The sequence below is a fragment of the Archocentrus centrarchus genome, chromosome 17, assembly GCF_007364275.1.
Source record: "Archocentrus centrarchus isolate MPI-CPG fArcCen1 chromosome 17, fArcCen1, whole genome shotgun sequence".
NCBI lineage: Eukaryota > Metazoa > Chordata > Actinopteri > Cichliformes > Cichlidae > Archocentrus > Archocentrus centrarchus.
In genome coordinates this window covers 30,443,053-30,461,707 of record NC_044362.1, presented here as the reverse complement: position 1 = coordinate 30,461,707, position 18,655 = coordinate 30,443,053, and the positions used below count along the sequence as shown (strand labels likewise).

Sequence of the window (18,655 nt, the reverse complement as noted above, 5' to 3'; positions counted from 1 at the left end):
TAATGCAGCTGCCTTGTTTCTTCAGAAACGATCTCTCACAAATAACAATATAATAATAATAATAATAATAAAAACGCGTTATTTGAGGGGTTTGGTTCAGTTTTCCTATTGAATATAAAGCTGTCAGGAGTTCGCGTGCAAGACTGAGGCTGAGAAAGGGAGAACTGTAGAGACACCCAGCTCCGCCGTGTGGTAATGAGATGAGTGGAGGTGGGGGGTGGTGGCGGTGGAGACGGAGGAGGGGGGTCTACTGGTAAAGATAAACAGCCGAGCCGAGAAACCTCTGAGCCAGATGAACATGGCGGCTCCGGTCCAGGACGCTGCTGCCGCTCCGTCCCGCTGACCGACATCTCACCGACGACATCCCGCACGTCAGGCGCCCATGGCTTCCCAAACTCTCAGGTAAGTTTGCTGTCATTCTCTTGACCCCCCACTACTCCCGTTAGTCCCACCTCCAAAAACACATATTCGTTTAAGGGCTCGCGCAGAGTGTCCACTAATTTATATCGAGTTTTATACTAAAAAAGGTACATTTGTCCGCCCTCTTCGTGGCGATTGTACATTTTTATTGGGTAGTGAAAATACACCATAGGGTTAATTAGTTGAGTACAGGAAATAACGTTAGATTTGTCCAGTATTTAAACGTGCACGTCATTCGTCAGTGCTCTCGGACGGGGTCCTGTTGTCCGGTGTACTTCACTGTATTTATCCGCTGAATCGGCTGATTGACACCTATCACTGCTGAAACGGGGTTTCTGGCGAAACTAGCTCGGTGGATAATAAAAATGCTAATTTCCGTTGGTAACCTGCCAAATCCACGACGAGGGTTCAAATACTTGGAAGAAGTGAACGCCGATATGCTGCTGTTTGTTTAACGTGTTTAAACACTGTGTTACAACTGCACAAATATCCCAAGCAGGACTTTGCCGTTTAACTTTTAACGGTTAGCCGTTTAAATGCCCTCTTCCTGATCGAGAGAAGCGACAACTGCTGGCTTATCTGAGCCCCCGCGTTAGCCGCAAGCGTCCGTGCCCGCTTGTTGCTCTTGTTAAAAGTTTCATTTAATCGCGCATAATTAAGCCATTGCTGATCACAGATGGGTTTATTAGACTAAGGTCGACATATAATTGTTTTACACTGAACATTTTAAGAAATTCTCAGACTGGGTCGTCTCGCTTTGACTTCCTCAACCAACTCAAGCGTCAAGCATAACAAACGTAATCGTACACTTCCGGTTTGTAGTTTTCAAAGTAAAACCAGAGACGCTCTAGGAGAGCCATTCCACTTCCTATTAATCCTACTGTACAGAAATAGGGTAAAATTCACATGGGGCCCACACATATACTTTTACATCCATACATTTTGGAAATACAGTTTGGATAATATGTCAAAATTGCGATAAAACTCGTGGGTTTTTTTTTGCCCATAAACCATTTCCGTTAATACCTGCTGATTGGTCATTTGAGAATTATAGCAGGACACATTCCCTTCATGGGACAAGTTTTCCAATTTATAAATAGTCGTTAGAAGCACAGTCAACCCACGAGATACCCTGTGTGTATATGTAGCAGCCCTTTGTGGTGGTCAAAGGTGACTATACTATCAGGAAATAAAATTCTCTGCAGTTGCTGGCCTCAGGCCTGAAAAGTCAGATGCAGTGAAGCGGCTCTTGGTGCTGCAATGCCCCTAAAACTCACAGAAAGGTATTTCACTACAATTAACCCATAAAAAACTAAATGAGCATGGAAGTGTAATGTTTACTCCATGAAAATTTTGGTGGGACATCTCCATAGAGTTCATTCGGGCCTATCCCACGAGCACCTAGCATGATACCACAAGTCCAGAGAGCCGGACTTCTTGAATATATTAAATTAATTCCCTTGATTCCCTTTACAGATAAGTTATGAATTACCTAAAGATTTTTTTCAAACATAGCTCTCCTAACTTATGCTATTTCAGTATTTCCAGTGGGTGTGATTCCAGCATTCAGTAGAAGCCTCTGATGCCACACTCTTAATGATTGTATTTTAATAGTTAATCAAAAATCAGTAATCCCGTCTTGTCCTTTTCATCCATCTAACATGACCTAGTTTATCAATTAGCCCTGCAGTGATGAGAGGGGATGCATATCTCTCCAGAATGTTTTTTCAGATACGAATCTGCAAGCAAACAATAATATAAAGCATAATTATCTGAAATTACATATTGTTTTGAGTGATATTATTATTTTGGTCCAGTGGGAATAGCGGTATGTAAAAAATCCATTACAGCCTGGTAGCGGGACAACAACTGACATTATTATTATTATTTGTAAAAATGTAATTAAAGTCGTAACAGAAGCCATACTCTGTTAATGTGGGCTGATGGTTTGTTTGTTTGTGAAGAAGGGCCCCGTTTGAATTGGAGCAGTTATTTAGGAAACCAGGTATATTTACATCAAACACGCAAGTCTTTTTTTTATGACACATGACTCTTAGGAGTGCATTGCTTTTGCTGATGCTTTTTCTTTTTGCTTTCATTGAAGTGCATGCTCTATAAAGCCAACTTTCAAACCGAAACTGAAATGATTTGTGGTGTAGTCGGTATATATGTTTCCCAGTTTGAGATATTCCAGTTGTCCCATTAGTATATTAAACAGAATAGCACACTTTAGACCATATAGCGTGTGCATGTGTGTGCTAGAAGCGCAGCACAGAGTGAGGTGCGGTGTTGTGACACAAACATGCCGTGCAGGTTTATGCTGAACAGAAACACGCGCAGCTCACACAGTATTGTCTTGCAGTCAGGTGGGCCTTTTTGAGAGCAGGCACAGGAATTTGTCTTTATTTGCTATTGTGCTGGTTTCTCTGTGTTTGCTATTGTGCAGGTATGTTACTATAGGAAACCTGTCAGTTTGCCTACGTGACAGGTGCCATCTGATTCTTATGAATATGTTATCTTTGAAGGCTGGGCTCATGATTTTTCTTTTTTTTTTTTTTGGCTCTTTTAGGCTTATTTGCTCTTCCCAGCACCCCAAAGTGAACTTTGAAAAGGATTGCAACATTTAGGCCAAGTGCTCAGGTTCTGCTTAACCCCCTTCTTTCTGCAGCTTTGTTCTCTCCAAAGGGTTAAGAGGCATTATGCTATTATGCATCTAAACAGTTAAGTAACATGATGTATTGTGCATGCCTTTTTTATGTTCAAAGATTCCCTTGGATATATTTACAGTGTTTTTTGTAACAGTTTTGTTACAATTACTCCTTCATGCACCAATGTAGTGCCCTGTCTGGTTAAATGTTGGTACGCTTCAATACCGTTTTCAGTGCCAAATGTACCTTATAGTGCTGCAGCAAGAGTACAGGAATGTACTTAAGTCCGAGATCTTAACACAAATTTGGCAACCTGCCCAGTGAGGGATCCTTAGTGGCTTGAATTCACTAAACCACATGAGGGTTCAAATAATGTAGTGATGGCAGCAGCAGCAGCAGGAGAAGGAGGAAGGGCAAGGCTTGACTGTGCATTTCTCCTTAGTATATTTTCTATAAAGTCTTATCCTCAGACAGCAAGGAAATACATGCTCACATTTAAATCATAACCATCAATCCCTGATGTGATTCTGGTCTTGGATTAAAATAACTCTAGTCTTAATTTAACATCTTTGTGAGTGAACTGAATCAGACAGACACATCAAATTAGTGGCAAACTATAAAATGAGCATGTTAAAATTGCCATTGTGGCAAATTCAGGTTATTAGCACTGGGTTCCACATATACATAAGAGCAAACGTTGCTCTGCAGAGCTGCCATTCACACCTTCACTAAATGAGTATTTGTGACCCACAAGCTGATATTGTTAATTTGGGGCATATTTAAATACCAGCACAACTGGTTCATCTGTACATTTACTAGTATTTACCAAGGGGTGCATGCAGGGGTGTGTGCACGCTTGTCTACTTATCTGTGTTTGTTTATGTCTGTCTCTTCTCTCTGCCACCAACTTATCAGACACACTCTGCCCCTGGCTTTCTGTCACGTAGCAGAGACAGTCGCCTTCCAGGTCTGATCCTCCTGAGACCAAGTGCTCTAATTAACCACACACACACACACACACACACACACACACACACACACACACACACACACACACACACACACACACACACACACACACACCCATGTCACTGACTCCCCTGAAAGCTTCCTGTGGTGCCTGAACACCATAATCACTGTAATATTCCCTCAGCAAAATGAATCTGTAGGATACTGATACAGTATATGATGAGAAAATATATTTTAGTTCTAAATCAAAGTGCAGTGAGTTGCAGATTTTAATACGTATTTTGTCCTTAAACATCGTAGAATAATAGGAAGTAACACACTTCAGTTTATGAAGAGAAAAGTCAAAGAACAGACTTCAAACATGAGAGATTAAAAAGTCAGATGATATACTGAGATATTGGCCCATGCACATTTTTTTTAAGTTATCTATATGTTAACTTTACATTGTTAAAATACTTAAGGCAGCTTATTGTGGACAATCTTTGTAATTGTTACACAGTTTCTAAATGAGTTCTTTCTTATCACCCCACGTGTGGTATATGCCAATACAGTATATCTGTGATAAGCTAATATCAGCTGATATCACCCAGCCAATTCATCGGTTTTTATCAGCTCTGTTGACACATTCAGTAGGTTATTTAACAAAGTCCTCCTTATATTTATTTTTTCTAACCATATTATTTCATTTGCCCTTAATATAAATGGTGAAAAGCCTTGATAATAGCAGTATGTAAAACCTCTGCAAACTACAACACATTTCAGTCTGGAGCACTGTAGTGAAAAGATCTCCTTTTCCATCTGCAGTATTTGGTAGGATGTGGTGATATGGGTTTGTTCTGGGACATCTAGATACAGTGCATACATGGTGAGAGCAGCAGCACCCACACAATAGACATAACACTGAATGATGCAGGTAGTGTAGTTTCCACACTGACAAGTGTACGAGGGCCTTCTTGGGTCTGAGTGATATACAGTCATGTGAAAAAGGATGTTTTCACATGACTGTATGCGGTCCTGTGAAAAACCAAGTCCACCCTTAGTGCTTCCACAGGAATTAAGAGGAGAAACCAGATGCTGCTAATCAAATAAACGAGATTAACTGATCATCAGCGAGTGTGACCACCTCTATAAAAGCAGTTTGCTGGTTGGGAGGATTTGGGTGTTTGTTAACACAACGCTGCAATTTTTCCACAAATGGACATCTGAGCAAATTCACCCCGAGGTCAGTGCAGTGCTCAGAGAAACTGCCCCCCCCAAAAAAAAAACCCCACAAGAGCTACATCTCAGACTCTACAAGCATCACTAAGCATATTTAAATGCTAAACTACAAGGACTGCTTAGAGTCCTGCAAAAACTTTCTTTTTCACGACTGCTTGTGCATGTGCCCGCCTCTTTCTTTTTTTTTTTTTGACTGTATGAGCTTATTTGGAACAGACTGCACTTCAATGCATCGATTACCCATGCGTCTTTGAGGGAAACTTAAAAAAAGTAACAAGGCCCATGGTGTTTGCAGCTCTGCAGTTCCACAGTGGAGAAGGATTCCTGCCTAACATTGTGTTAGTCCCCGTAGTCATGTGCACTGGCGTTTGAGGTGTGCTGGACTCGCTGCAGGCTTTTCGTAGATTCCAGATGTCGCATCTCAAAAAAAAAAAAAAAAAAAAAAAATGCTATTTCATTGCTGGAATAGGATTAGAATAAGTGACCATGGAGGCTTTTCAAAGTTTTCTGTAGAATGTCTCAACTTTCTTAACTATTTCCACAATTTCCCTCAATGCCACCTGGGAATCTCTTTGCTCCTGCACTGAAAAACGTTGCGAAACGTTTTGTTTCCCGTTTCAACTTTTTTTATTAGTTGTACTAGCGCTGATGCAGGGCGCGACCAGTGTCAGCCGTAATAGTGACAGGCACAATGTCTAAAGAAAGATCTGGGGAAGAGGTGGATTGCAAAGTGACTTGCTCTACCATCTATATATTTTAAAAGGCCAATAAAGACCAGTGGTTTGTAATAATTTGATTATATTTTGTCCTCCTGATTAGTGTTGAGGAACCTGAAGAGAGGAGCTCTCATACAACAACAGCAACACTGACATCACTACTCACCTGGTAGCCAAGTTGTAGCTGCTCTTGCAAAAGTGTACACACTTATTACAGATATACTGAAAACGTGTTTTTTTTTTCTCTTGGTTACAGTAAAAGCCTGAGGGAACATGCTGTGAAGCATTTAAAAGTAAAGGGTAATGAGAGATGACAGAGCATCTTCAGAAAAATTCTTATTATTAACGGTACGAGTCAAATCTGTATGTGATTCATTTGTGACTCAAATATTACTTTAATACGAAATTCAAACAGACAGATAATTGCAGCAAAAACCACAAGTATTTTGCAATTTTTTTTGTTGACTACACAGAGCAACAGGAGGTGCTTTCGTTCATATTACCAGATTACCACATATTTACCATATGTGTACATAAAATAAAATACTCAGAGATCGGAAAATTTGATCACTTATTGTCATCACAAATCACCGATGTGTTGCTTTGAAAGACGCCAGTGGTGCTTATATGTATGATAATATACTTGGGTGATTGGCAGAGGCATTAACAATTATTTAATTAAGAGCGTTTGCAATATAAATGATTATATAAGAAGTGAAGATTAGAAAAACTAGACAAACAGAAAGCAAGCACAAAACTGCCTAAAGTTTTGAGTGAATGCATTTTGTTTACTTTTAATAAAAGTATTAAGTACTATGTATACATGGTGGCTACTAAAAGGTGTTTCACCAGGTTATGAGTTTGGGACTGATATGCAGGCCAAAGCTGTCTGATGTCTTGTAGATTGATCCAATACTATTATTTTTTAATTTGTATTAGAAGATTCATACTTGCTGAAGCCTCGTATTTGCTTCAGATAAATCTTGGTATCACTTCACGGTATGAGGAGGAGGAACAATTACAAGAAAAACCTGCTTCGCTGTTCATATGGGCACCTGACTATTGTTTTCAGACAGAAAAAAAATGTGGCCCTTTCCTGGCTACTTGCTGTTGGTGCAGTAGATCAAAACATGTAGATAATACTCATTTTAGACAGTGAATTGTTAGCCGGGTCATGTACAGTTGTGGTCAGCAGTTTGCATATACTCATTATGAGAATAAATGTTAGGGTAATTTGGGGCTTTTAATGATTTCTTTGAGCTGATCTGTTTTACAGTGTGGAATGACTGTACAGCATACATCTCCAGTGACTTTTTAAAAAACAAGAACTTGTTCCACAAGTTTGAATTTATTTAGGATTTTCTCTAATCCACATAGGGTCAAAAGTATACATACACTGCTCAAAAAATGTAAGGAATAATTTGAAAATGCATCACATCTCAGTGGGGAAAAAAGTCATGCTGGATATCTATACTGATATGTACTGAGTAATGCCTTAAGAATGAATGGATGCCACATGGTTTGATGGAAATGAAAATCATCAACCTACAGAGGGCTGAATTCAAAGACACCCCGACATTCGAAGCCAAAAAGTTATGTGTAGTTTGTATGGCCCCCATGAGCTAGTATGCATGCCTGACAATGTCAGGACGTGATCCTAATGAGATGACGGATGGTGTCCTGGGAGATCTCCCAGATCTGGACCAGGGCATCACTGAGTTCCTGGACAGTGTGAGCTGCAACCTGGCAGCATTGGATGGACCAAAACGCAATGTCCCCAAGGTGTTCTGTTGGATTTATCTATCTGGAGAGAGTGGGGACCAGTCAGTGGTATCAATTTCTTTATCCTCCAGGAACTTCCTGCATACTGAGGTCATGGACAAGGAAACCAGGACCCACTGCACCAGTGTAGGGTCTGACAGTGGGTGCAAGGATTTCATCCCGATACCTAATGGCAGTCACGGTGTCCTTGCCTAGCATGTAGAGTTCTGTGAGTCCCTCCATGGATTTGTGTCCCCAAACCATCACTGACCCAGAGTAGTGGTCAAATATCCAGCCAGAATTAGGTCAGAAGCTTGTTGATGGCTACCAAAAGCATCTGGTCGAGGTGCAGCTTGCTAAGGGACATTTAACCAAATATTAGTGGGAGTCTATGTATACTTTTGACCCTGTGTGGATTAGAGAAAATCCAAAATAAATTTAAACCTGTGGATTCAATCCTTGTTTTTAAAGTAATTAAAGATGTATGCTGTACAATCGTGGAAAAAAGAACACTTCGCAGAAATCATTAAAACCTTGACATTTATGCTCATGAGGACTATATGTAAACCTCTGACCACAACTGTACATAGTCTTGAAATGTCCTAAATGCAATTTTTAAAAATAAAAGGCATTAAAAACAACTGATTTATCTTAAACTCAATTTGAATGTGTAGTAAATTCCTCTGTGAGAATTTCTAGCACTACGTTATAGCTATATTTTTTTCTCTTGCCAGTGGCATTGCCTCATTAAGGAACCCTTTGAATCTGTTTTTGCGTGTTTCAACAAATGACTTAAGAATAGTGAAGGGAACGAAAGCCGGCGGCGGGTAATGCTCACCACTGAAATTGCGCTTTTCATCTCAGGCGAGATTTAAGTTGTTTTTTTTTTTTTGTTTTGTTTTTTTGTTTAATTACTGAACATATTTGGACTCCTAAACTCAACTGAATACTCTAAGTTGTCTTTACTGCACATTTTGAACTAACATAAATGTATTTAAACTGGGAAGATTTTCACTTTTGAAAGTTCAGTCTCAAATTTAATTTGTAGTATAAAAAGGCCTTGAAAATACTTAAATTTGACTTGCTTACATATTGAAGCCCTTAGTAATTGGGGAAGCTAAAGCATTAAAAGTACCTAGTTATATTAAAAGATTATCACCATTAAGAAGTTATTTATTGGGAAACTAATTAATCAAATCTAATTAGGGCTTTAACTGAAAAAACAATGCATTGTTCTCTTTGCAGCTAAAAAGTAATCCGAGTACTCCGAGGCTGTACTCTGTTAAGTCAATTTTAAAAATAACAAATAACAGGACACCTTCTCCTGGCAGATACATTTCAAGGTACTAAAACACTGAATACTGCAGCTGTCTGTAATATCACAACATGCAGCCTCACTTGATTCGAGTTTCTGGCTTTGAACTCAGACTCTCTCTGCTGTTGTGTTGTAGTCGTAGAAAGTGTTAGTTTTACAGTAAACTTCTGTTACATATAAGAGAAATATTCCACATTAAAGGGCTTAAAAAAGCAGTAAAATCAACATGTGGCTACTCAGCTGTGCAGCAGTCTGCAGAGCCTTCCTATGTGCAAACCATATGGAAAGCTGTGCAGGGTTGAAGCAGTAGACCTGTGAGCCAAGTGTAGCAGGTTGCATAACAAGTGCTAATTTGGTTAGCTGGAGCTGATGGCGGCTGTAATTCTCCAGCACTATGACAGCAGAGCTGAGTTAGGGAGAGAGACAGACTCCACAGGCTTCCAGCTGGATAATGCAAGCTAATAGCATAACAGGCTTTTACAGAACAAACGCAAGCCATGGCCAGAGCTAATTGTGGTGTTCATCACAGCCTTTTGGTGGCAGAGCATTGCTGCTAAGATGACAGTAAAGAGGTTAAGCAGCACTGTAGCCAAAATGCATATTATAGCTTAATTAAGTCCATTTTGATACCCATTTGCTACTTTGATCCTATTTTCAGAAAAAAGCTCTGGAGACAAATCATAGTCGCATAATTGCAAGTTATTAAATTTAGGAAAAAAAAAAACTCAAAAACTTCAGTGAGTAGACACATTCTCCTTTGTCCACATGCAATCAAGCACAGGTCAGCACGGCTTGGTTTCTTGTGTTTTGATTGCTGTGGCTGAGAGAGAGCATGCTAACGATCATTTGAGGAGAAAGGATGGGTTTTAAAAATAAAGGCAGATGACAGAGCTGCTTTGGAAAAACTGTTGTCATTTTTAAGAGACGTTTCAGTCATTTCTGTCTTAAGCGTGATCTTTGTACGAACTTGAGCTGAACAGTTGATTGTAACAAAAACCACCAGGATTACTAATTTCTTGACGCGATGACCTCCCAGAGCAACAGGTGATGCTTTTATTCATATTTGCTAATTTGTCACATGTGCACTTAAAGTAAATAGACATGGGCTGAATTTCACAGGAAATTTGATGTATTAAGATGGGCTGGTTTTGCAGATCTTTTGAAAGACCACAGCGTGCTGAGATATGTGACTGTATTTTTTGCAATTCTGGCCAGGATTATGAGACTATGTGGCTAACTTCTGTTATGTGGTTGTATACTGTAAACCAGCTCTGAGCTCAGTGTAGCTGTGGATGTCTGTGTTACCATAGAGCTGCTTAGTAACAGAAATTAATCACAGTCAGGAAGTAGGCCGTCTCTCTGTGTGGCTCTCATTGACTTTCTGTGGCTCCCTCGCACTCTTCCCTCTCTCTATCTAACAGACACTGTGTGTGTGTCTTTGTGTGTGCGCTTGGTTGCCACAATGTCTATTATGCAAATAATTAACAGTGAAACTCTGCATTGCTAACTACTAAGTTAGGTCTTAACACAATCACCATGGTTCTGTGGGTGCAAATATGTGTCGTTGTTTTTGCTGAAAGCAAAGTTCAAGCCACTTTGGGCTCATTGTCTACTTTTTTAAACAGCCTCTAGAAATTATTTGCATGTTCTTTCCTTTGAGAGAAACGCTGTTTCCAAATGGGAGAAAAGAGTGGTTACTGCAACACCAAAAGAAACATTTAATTTTTCACTGTATTTTGCTGGCGCTTCAGTGTGCATCTTATTGTCTTGGTTCATAGTTCTAGATCTTGGGATCTTGTCAAAACTGGAGATCCAAAGGGGGAAAAAAAAGTCTGTTTTTCTGGGAATATTTTTAATAAAACTCTGGTCTTTTCCTGCCCCGAGTAAGTTTCCAGTGCACAAACTGCGCTGGATGACAGCCACAGGATTTTTCTGTCATTGTGTGTGTGCGCAGGAAGAACATTTGTGCTTGCATGTGTGCTTGTGCAATTCACAAAGGAGTTGGGTAGAGATCAGCTGTCCATCCCTCCTACACACTGACACACTCTGATGCACACACAAACTGACAAATGCACACATATGCGCGGCTATCTCAGCGGTGGCAGGTGCGTGCTGAAGTGCTGTGTGGTTTGAGTGTGCTGTCCAACTGACTGAGAAGGCTGCCGCCACACACACACACACACACACACACACACACACACACACACACACACACACACACACAAATACACTAAGTAACGGTGCACAAATCAGGGGGGAAGAGCCAGCAGATGTTTCGGATTTGGCCGCTGACCAAAAAACTAACTTCTTCTTTTTAGTATTTTTCATTTGTGTTCTTGATTGCAGTAACTCAGCACACACCACACGCGTTACCACTGTCCTAACTATTTTGATTTGATAGGTTGTGCTCTTCCACTCTAGTTCAACTGGTTAAACTTTAACACTGCGACATGTTGCATTATAAGCACCACAACAGCTTTGTGAAACTGGTTGACGCAGTTATGCTGCAGACTTTCGGTCAACTTCGCCTAAATAAAGATGCACAAATCAAAGTTTTTCCATTTCTATTAAAACACTGGAACTGGAAGTGGGTGTCTGATACTGAGTACCAATCTGATACTAGATAAACAGACTAATAAATGACAACAGAACCAAGTATGTTATTACCAAATTTTAGTACCTTTTTTTTTTCCCCTTTTTTGCACTACTTTCATTTCAGCTCAGATTTAGTCTTCACTGCCCACTGCTTTCATTTCACACTAGTTTCTCCTTTTGCTGCTCTCAGGTCGTTCACTTGTGTCGGTTAAAATGGCCACAGTTTGCTGTTTGGTAAAAAAAATGACTAGAAACCAGAGGTGGCAAAAGTACTGACATTCTGTACTTAAGTAGAAGTACAAGTACTTATGTTAAAAAATACTTTAGTAAAAGTCGAAGTACTGGTTCAACTTCTCTACTTAAGTAAAAGTAAAAAAGTACAGGCTCTGAAATGTACTCAAAGTAATTAAGTAAAAGTAGTTCTTTGGAGGATGTTTCTACCTGCTATTTTTGTGTAAAACTAACAGAACCTTATTATACATTATTGTAATAATATAAAATAATATTACATGAGAATACAAACGTTATTCCAATCTAAATTTTAATCCTAATGAATGTACTCAGCTTGAATCACAAACTGTGAAAGGGAATTTAAACACAGCTCTGTTCTCTGTGTCCTCCATAGTAGAGGGTGACTGTGCCTCCACCTAAACATCCAACATGAGGATACTCAGGGGTTACAGTGGGATTCAGAAGGTGGAGGAACCCTAAGATCAGCTGTAGTGGCTCTGCATGGGGAGAAGAATCACAACTTTCTATTGTGAGCTCCAGTAAATGATGTTGGTGTGCAGGCTGTGATCAGCTGGCCTGCTGCTGCTGCTCTGAGGTTTACTGCTCTGTGTGGATGAACTGAACTCACAAAGATGTAACCCAGTATTTCACAGCTATCTGAGCTGATCTCCATCCCCTACACTGACAGCATACAGGCTGTAGAAATGTTGGATTCAGTGAATGAATCTCAGCATCAGCAGCTTTGATTCAAACTCATCTCTGCTGCACTGATGTAACCTGTAACTCTGACCATCAACACAGCCTCTGTGCACCAACACAGAGCTTTACTGTAAATACAGTACAACAAGCTAACCTGTTTATTACACACTAAACTGCAATATTTTCATAGAATCTTTGAATAACACAAAGTCGGCATACTTCAGTTTGTTTTCCAGTCCTTACCTTTAATTCTAGCCTCTCTTCGTCCTCTCCTGTCCTCTTTCTCCATCTCTGAGTGAACTTCTCTCTCTTTGCTCTCCCTGAAATACAGCAGCTCTTCTTTTAGCTAGCAGACACACTGTGTGACAAACTGCACACACTTTGTGTGTTTGCTGATATTTGTTGAGCATTTAGAAACGCTGCATTTACCTGCCACACGTTACTCCCTTCATGCTCGCTCCTCTTCAGTAGCGCTAGCTAAGCTGTTTATGTCGCAGCGCAACTTACGGACTCGGTCCGGCCCGCTGTGACCCCTGATTATAGCGCTATAAATGAGACATTAATTATATGGGTTTGTGTATTTAATCCCTTTGTACGAGATAAGCCCCGATGATGGAGGATACGCCAGTACGATTGTCTCTTATCTGTTATTATTCCTCCATTTAGGCTCAGATCGTTTGATGTTTGACGGCGCACTGACCGGAAATGCAAACTTCTCTCTGACGTGTTAAAAAGTAACGAGTCTGTTTGAAAATGTAATAAGTAGAAAGTACAGATACTTGTGTAAAAATGTAGGGAGTAAAAGTAAAAAGTACTCAGAAAAATAAATACTTAAGTAAAGTACAGATACCTGAAAAATCTACTTAAGTACAGTAACGAAGTATTTGTACTTCGTTACTTCCCACCTCTGCTAGAAACACGCAAAGTAAAGCTGTTGGTGTTGCCGGTGTGAAATGCCTCCAAAGTGCTGATCCTTTTCTGTTAGCTGCATTAGCTCTCCTGCTAGCAACCAGTGCACTGCTGCTGATTCATACTTTAGTAAATGCACCACCACACAGACTTAAACTCAATAGGCTGAGCTAGAGCAGCCAGCTATTGGATCAGTGCATCCCTGTGCATTTAAAGGTTTATTCCTGTTTTGAGCCATATTTTTTTGTCTGGTGCTTTACGTTATGTCTCTAAGAAAGTTTCAGCTTCCTGCATTGAAAGGTGAATTTGTTAAACATAAGTACATCAGTGTTGGTAGCCAATAATAGCATTTACTTCACTGGCATTACTGACATTTTAGTTACAGCTAAAGCATTGTCAGATGTTTCAATAAACAGTGTCACAGTAACATCTCTGCTCAACAGCTTTTGTTAAACATGACTTCTACAGTCTGCAGTTCTGTTGCTTCAATGTATCTGCCATCTTCAGGGCACGAGGGGGTGATCGATCACTGAGTCTCAAACACATAATGTGGACTTTTCCTTTAATTTGCCATGCCTTCTTTTTACACTGAGGTGGGAGAGAGCATGTGATTATATACAGAGAACATGTGATGTGTAATAATTCCTGAAAAAAAAATGAGTTTTTACTAGATTACAAAATATATATGGGAGAGAGGGTGACTGAAATCCAGTAAGCAGGTAGGCTCTTTCTGCTTTTGCACAGCAGTAGGACATGTGACTTACACTTTGGACTTTACACACGAACACACACACACACACACACACACACACACACACACACACACACACACACACACACACACACACACACACACACACACACACAGTTGTCTGCAACATGAAAATGAAAGGACATGCTGTAAAATGCTTCTTAAATGTCTGATCGTTAGGGAGGGATTTAAGTAGATTTCCATCACACTTCAGCTGTTCAAATAAAAGGAGACCAGTTGTTTAATAAAATAGGATGTTTTTTTGAATGTGAACCAAAGCCAGTGGGAACTCGGTGAACCTGGACCAGCACCATACTGTTCCAGGTCAGCCTCACGGTGTGAAAAAGGCCTCAGCGCTCTCAGAATCTTCCTCTCAGGCAGGGTCATTGTCTGGGAAAAGCTGCAGGTTTCCTTGTTATTGTGGGCAGGAGTGAGATTTCCAGCAGAACCGGTGGATGATGATTAGGGTTAAATTCTGCTACATGATTTTAACCTGTAAAAGTCAGCAGCATATTTAGCAAGCACACACTCTTACTCATTTGAGCTAGGTGTGGCCTGCATATGTGCTTGATGAATGGTTGACTCCTGTGGTAAAGTGAAGCGATGTGTTTCACTTAAGTGTGCCTCATCCCTGGAAACTGATAATTACTCTTTCACTTTAGTGATTGAATATAATGTCTAAAGAAATTCATTCAGTAGTCAGAAGGAGGTTTCACCATTTACTTTTGTTTCTTTGATATTTGCAAGTTTGGGGAAGTTCTGAGCCTGTGAAAATGTTTGTGCTTTACGTTTCTGGGAAAATAACCTGGATGATGTCACTGGGGTTGTTTTCGCTCTGAGGCTGGGGGAGTAGACATTGCTTTACAAAGCCTGGATTTTTAGAAATTTGAAAGACACATTTCCGTTTACATTTCAGCATTCATACAAATTTCATTCATATATGTTAATTGGCATCATGAGACCGATCCAGTGTTTGAGATCTTTATCCATATTGGGGATAAAAAGTTAGGGCAGCTTGACTTCTGTTGCATTGATTTTTGGCCATTTTGTACTATCTGTTTATTTCAGTTTTCCCCAGTTTGTGCAGAGTCAAATTTGTCCTAAGAAATTTATCATAGATGCAACGATTTATTAGCCACATATCCATAACGGCCTGGTCAGCTGCCTTTGGCTTATTTGCAAACAAGATAACATCTAAAGATCACATAAATTACATGAATTTTATGGTCCTTAAATCAGAAATTTGTGAGATTAAAGTTGTGCTTCTTCAGAGACATAGTATTAAAAGGCTGAAAGAAGTTTAAACTGTTGTTGTATGTCCATAATTAGGATTTCTTTGCAAAGAAATAACCAAAAGATTGCATACATTCTGGCATCAGCTACCAGCCAAGTTGTTATTTTAGAAATGTGTATCTGCAGGCTCTCAAAAACAAACCTAATATTTATCTTTATTCTTGTTTTATGTGTCTTACAGAGATAACTGAGTGATGTTGCCATATCTTTGTGGATGTTGACCCATGATGCTTTGCAGATCAGGTAAGTGGAATCTTTAAATTAAGATAATGTTTCATTTCACTCTTTTGATTAATTCTTCACTCTTACATATGATTTAGGCAAATGTGTTTTTAGGCAAATAAGGTATAGTTTTATTTAGGAATGCAAAGGATTCCCATACCAGTTTTAAAAATAACAATTTGGCCTATATACAGATTCTATAATACAGAGTTTTATTTTGTTAGAGCTTGTTTTTGTGCCGGGGGAAGCAAATCTCCACTTTAAAACACAAGTGACCCGTCTTTCACGCTTCATCACACTATTTTCATCATTTATTAGAAGAGTTCAAAGGTCATTCCTCAGTCAGTGTATCTGTGATGATTCCACGTGGATTTAGAAGCAGTTTAGAGTTCCTTTCATGGTTTTTAAAGTAGAATATTTGGTTTAAGAGTTAAAGTGTCTGCGTCCGACCAATCAGACAGTGAGTCCAGGTGTCTGTATGGACTACCCTGTGCCTGTCAGCTTTTTGTGACTGTGCAGATTCTTCCAATGAGGCTCTACATTACAGTGTACCAACAATGCATGCGCCCTTCAAGCAGACTTAAGAATACTAGCAGACTTTATAGCACTGTAACAGGACTACTCGTCTACGGTGTCCGCAGTTGTGTGCGTGAGAGTAAAAATCACCTCCTAACATGGCAACTTGCGGAGTAGCAAATGCAAAAAAAATCAGCATTTACAGTTTCACGGCACCCATCGTTCTGCCACTGGGAATTTTCACTTTAAGCTCTGAGAAAAGACGAAAATTAGAACCTTCAGCTGGAATCATGAAAACTTTAAACATGAAACTGAACCAAAACGGCCGCTACTGGATCAAAGGTGAGGAGCACTGTCGGACCTTCTTTACAGCAGTGCATAGAAACTGGTTCCCTGAAACTGCAACAACTCATAAAGCTGAACAGGGATATCCTGACATAAGAACATGGAAAGTGAAAACAGAGAAAGATGTGTGTGAGGGAGACAGTTAGCCTGGCAATTTTTGTGTGAATATGTGGTACCCGAGTGTGCGTGTGTGTATGTAAAGCTCTAGAGCTTTAGTCATTTGTAAAATTACCACTTAGTGTGTGTTTGTCTCTTTTTCTGTGACTCATTTCACACTCTATATGTGTGTGTACATTTTTTTGCGCGCACGCATGTGTGTTTGCCATCTCTCTTCATGTAGGGCTTATTATCTAAGCAGGGACAATGCTTATTATGCAAGTGCTGAATGTAACAGTCTTTCTCTGTCACTCACCGGCTTCACTGTTTCTGACAGACGTCTCTTTTTACGTCAGCTTTGAAAGTTTGTGGACTTGGGTAAAGTTTGAAAAATAGAAAATGGTCTATTATGAAAATGTAAAAATGTAATTTTTTTTTGTTTTCCTCCTTCACCAAATGTTGAGGAAAATATTCAGGCACCCTCATGAATTTGGCCAACTAGCTTATAGGGACCATATCCACTAATGTGCATTTTATTATTAAGTCAAAGGGATTCATGTTGCAGTATTTCTCATTCTAACAGCACCGAAATTCTTCATTTTGCTTAATATTTGTAGGTCTTATTACAGTTTTTTGAACATTGGCACATGAGCAATTTAAGTTTCTGAAAAGTGCTGTAACCAGTAATAAAGTAACACATTTTATACTTTGACTCTTTTGTAACAAATGTAACAGACTGTGATGATTAGCATCTTTGTGAGAATAACAAAAAAACCCTCCATAATTACAGGACAATAGGTCCATGTAAATCATCCAGTACCTAGAAAGATTGTGAGTGAGAGGAGGGAGGAGTGTGTGTGTGTGTGTCTGTGTTGTGGGAGGAGACAGGGAGGAGTGTGCATATGTGTGTGTGTGTCTACATGATGGGGGGAGGGGAAAACGAAAGAGAGCAAGGGGGAGGGAGAGAGAGAGAGAGAGCGAGCAAGAGAGGGAGAGAGAGGATTTGTGGCATGTAGTTTGTCAGCTGTCATTAGAGGCAGATGACACACACACACACATATACACACACAGGAATAATCTCACAGAGAAGAGAGGGGAAATACAAAACGAGTATATGCTTGTGCGGCATGTGTACGTATGACTAGCTGTGTCTGTGTGTATGTGTGTGTGTGTGTATACACTGTGATAATCAGTGTGTTTGCCCGGGCCGGCATGGGATGTTTAGCCGGCTCTGGACCTGTTATGGACTGTTTTAACCAAAGCAAAGGTAAGCAACACTCACACTCTGATCGGCTTTGTTCTCTTTAACGCTGACAGCAGGTTAAAAGGCAGAGTCTGTACGTTTGGCTGAGGCCATATATTTAAGAATAACCTTTAACTACTTGTTAACATTAATAAATTAACAGTTATGTCCTGTTTTAAAGTACCTGCCAACCACTCATGTTTTGATTAGAGAGATCTGAGCTAATATTTATTTAATTTAGATGACACAAACTACAACAACTCTAATGAACTTTATTTATTTATTATCCCTGTCTTTGTTTATTAGCGAACAATGATGAGCTTGGATGCTCACAGTAGGTGTGACTGTCTTAGTCAGACCTGGACTTTGAGCTGTCATGTATTGTTGTTGTGGTTTTGACGCTGTGCCTGTGAGTGTGTGTATGTTGCGATGGGAGTGGTTTTGAATGACTGGTCACACACACACACGCACACACAGAGTGCACAGTCAGCAGGCCTGAAGCTGCTCTGTCACCTGAGGTCTAACCAGCCAACTGTTTACTCAGTTTTCTGTGCTTCACTAACAACTGTTGGTAAAACTCACCCAGAAGGCAGCAGGTCGCTTTGTGTAAAATTTGCAGGTTAGTGAAGTCACTCGGCAAATGCAGTTTCACAATGACGAGCTCGCAGTGAGAGATATAAAAGGGAGGACTTTTTAATATTCTTAGCT

General features: G+C 39.9%; 1 protein-coding gene across 5 annotated transcripts in view; it reads left to right on the top strand.

Annotated features, from left to right (window-relative positions):
• Window positions 1-239: 239 nt before the first annotated feature.
• LOC115795438 (nuclear receptor coactivator 2-like) overlaps window positions 240-18,655 on the top strand; it is a 52,567-nt gene continuing 34,151 nt past the window's right edge. For 4 of the 5 annotated variants that reach the window (XM_030751345.1, XM_030751342.1, XM_030751344.1 and 1 more), the window contains exons 1-2: window positions 240-402; window positions 15,707-15,768. The gene's annotated coding sequence lies outside the window, so the exon portion shown is untranslated. Of the gene's footprint in view, window positions 403-15,706; window positions 15,769-17,785; window positions 17,972-18,655 lie in introns of those variants that run through there. The other variant, XM_030751343.1, reaches the window with a different exon arrangement.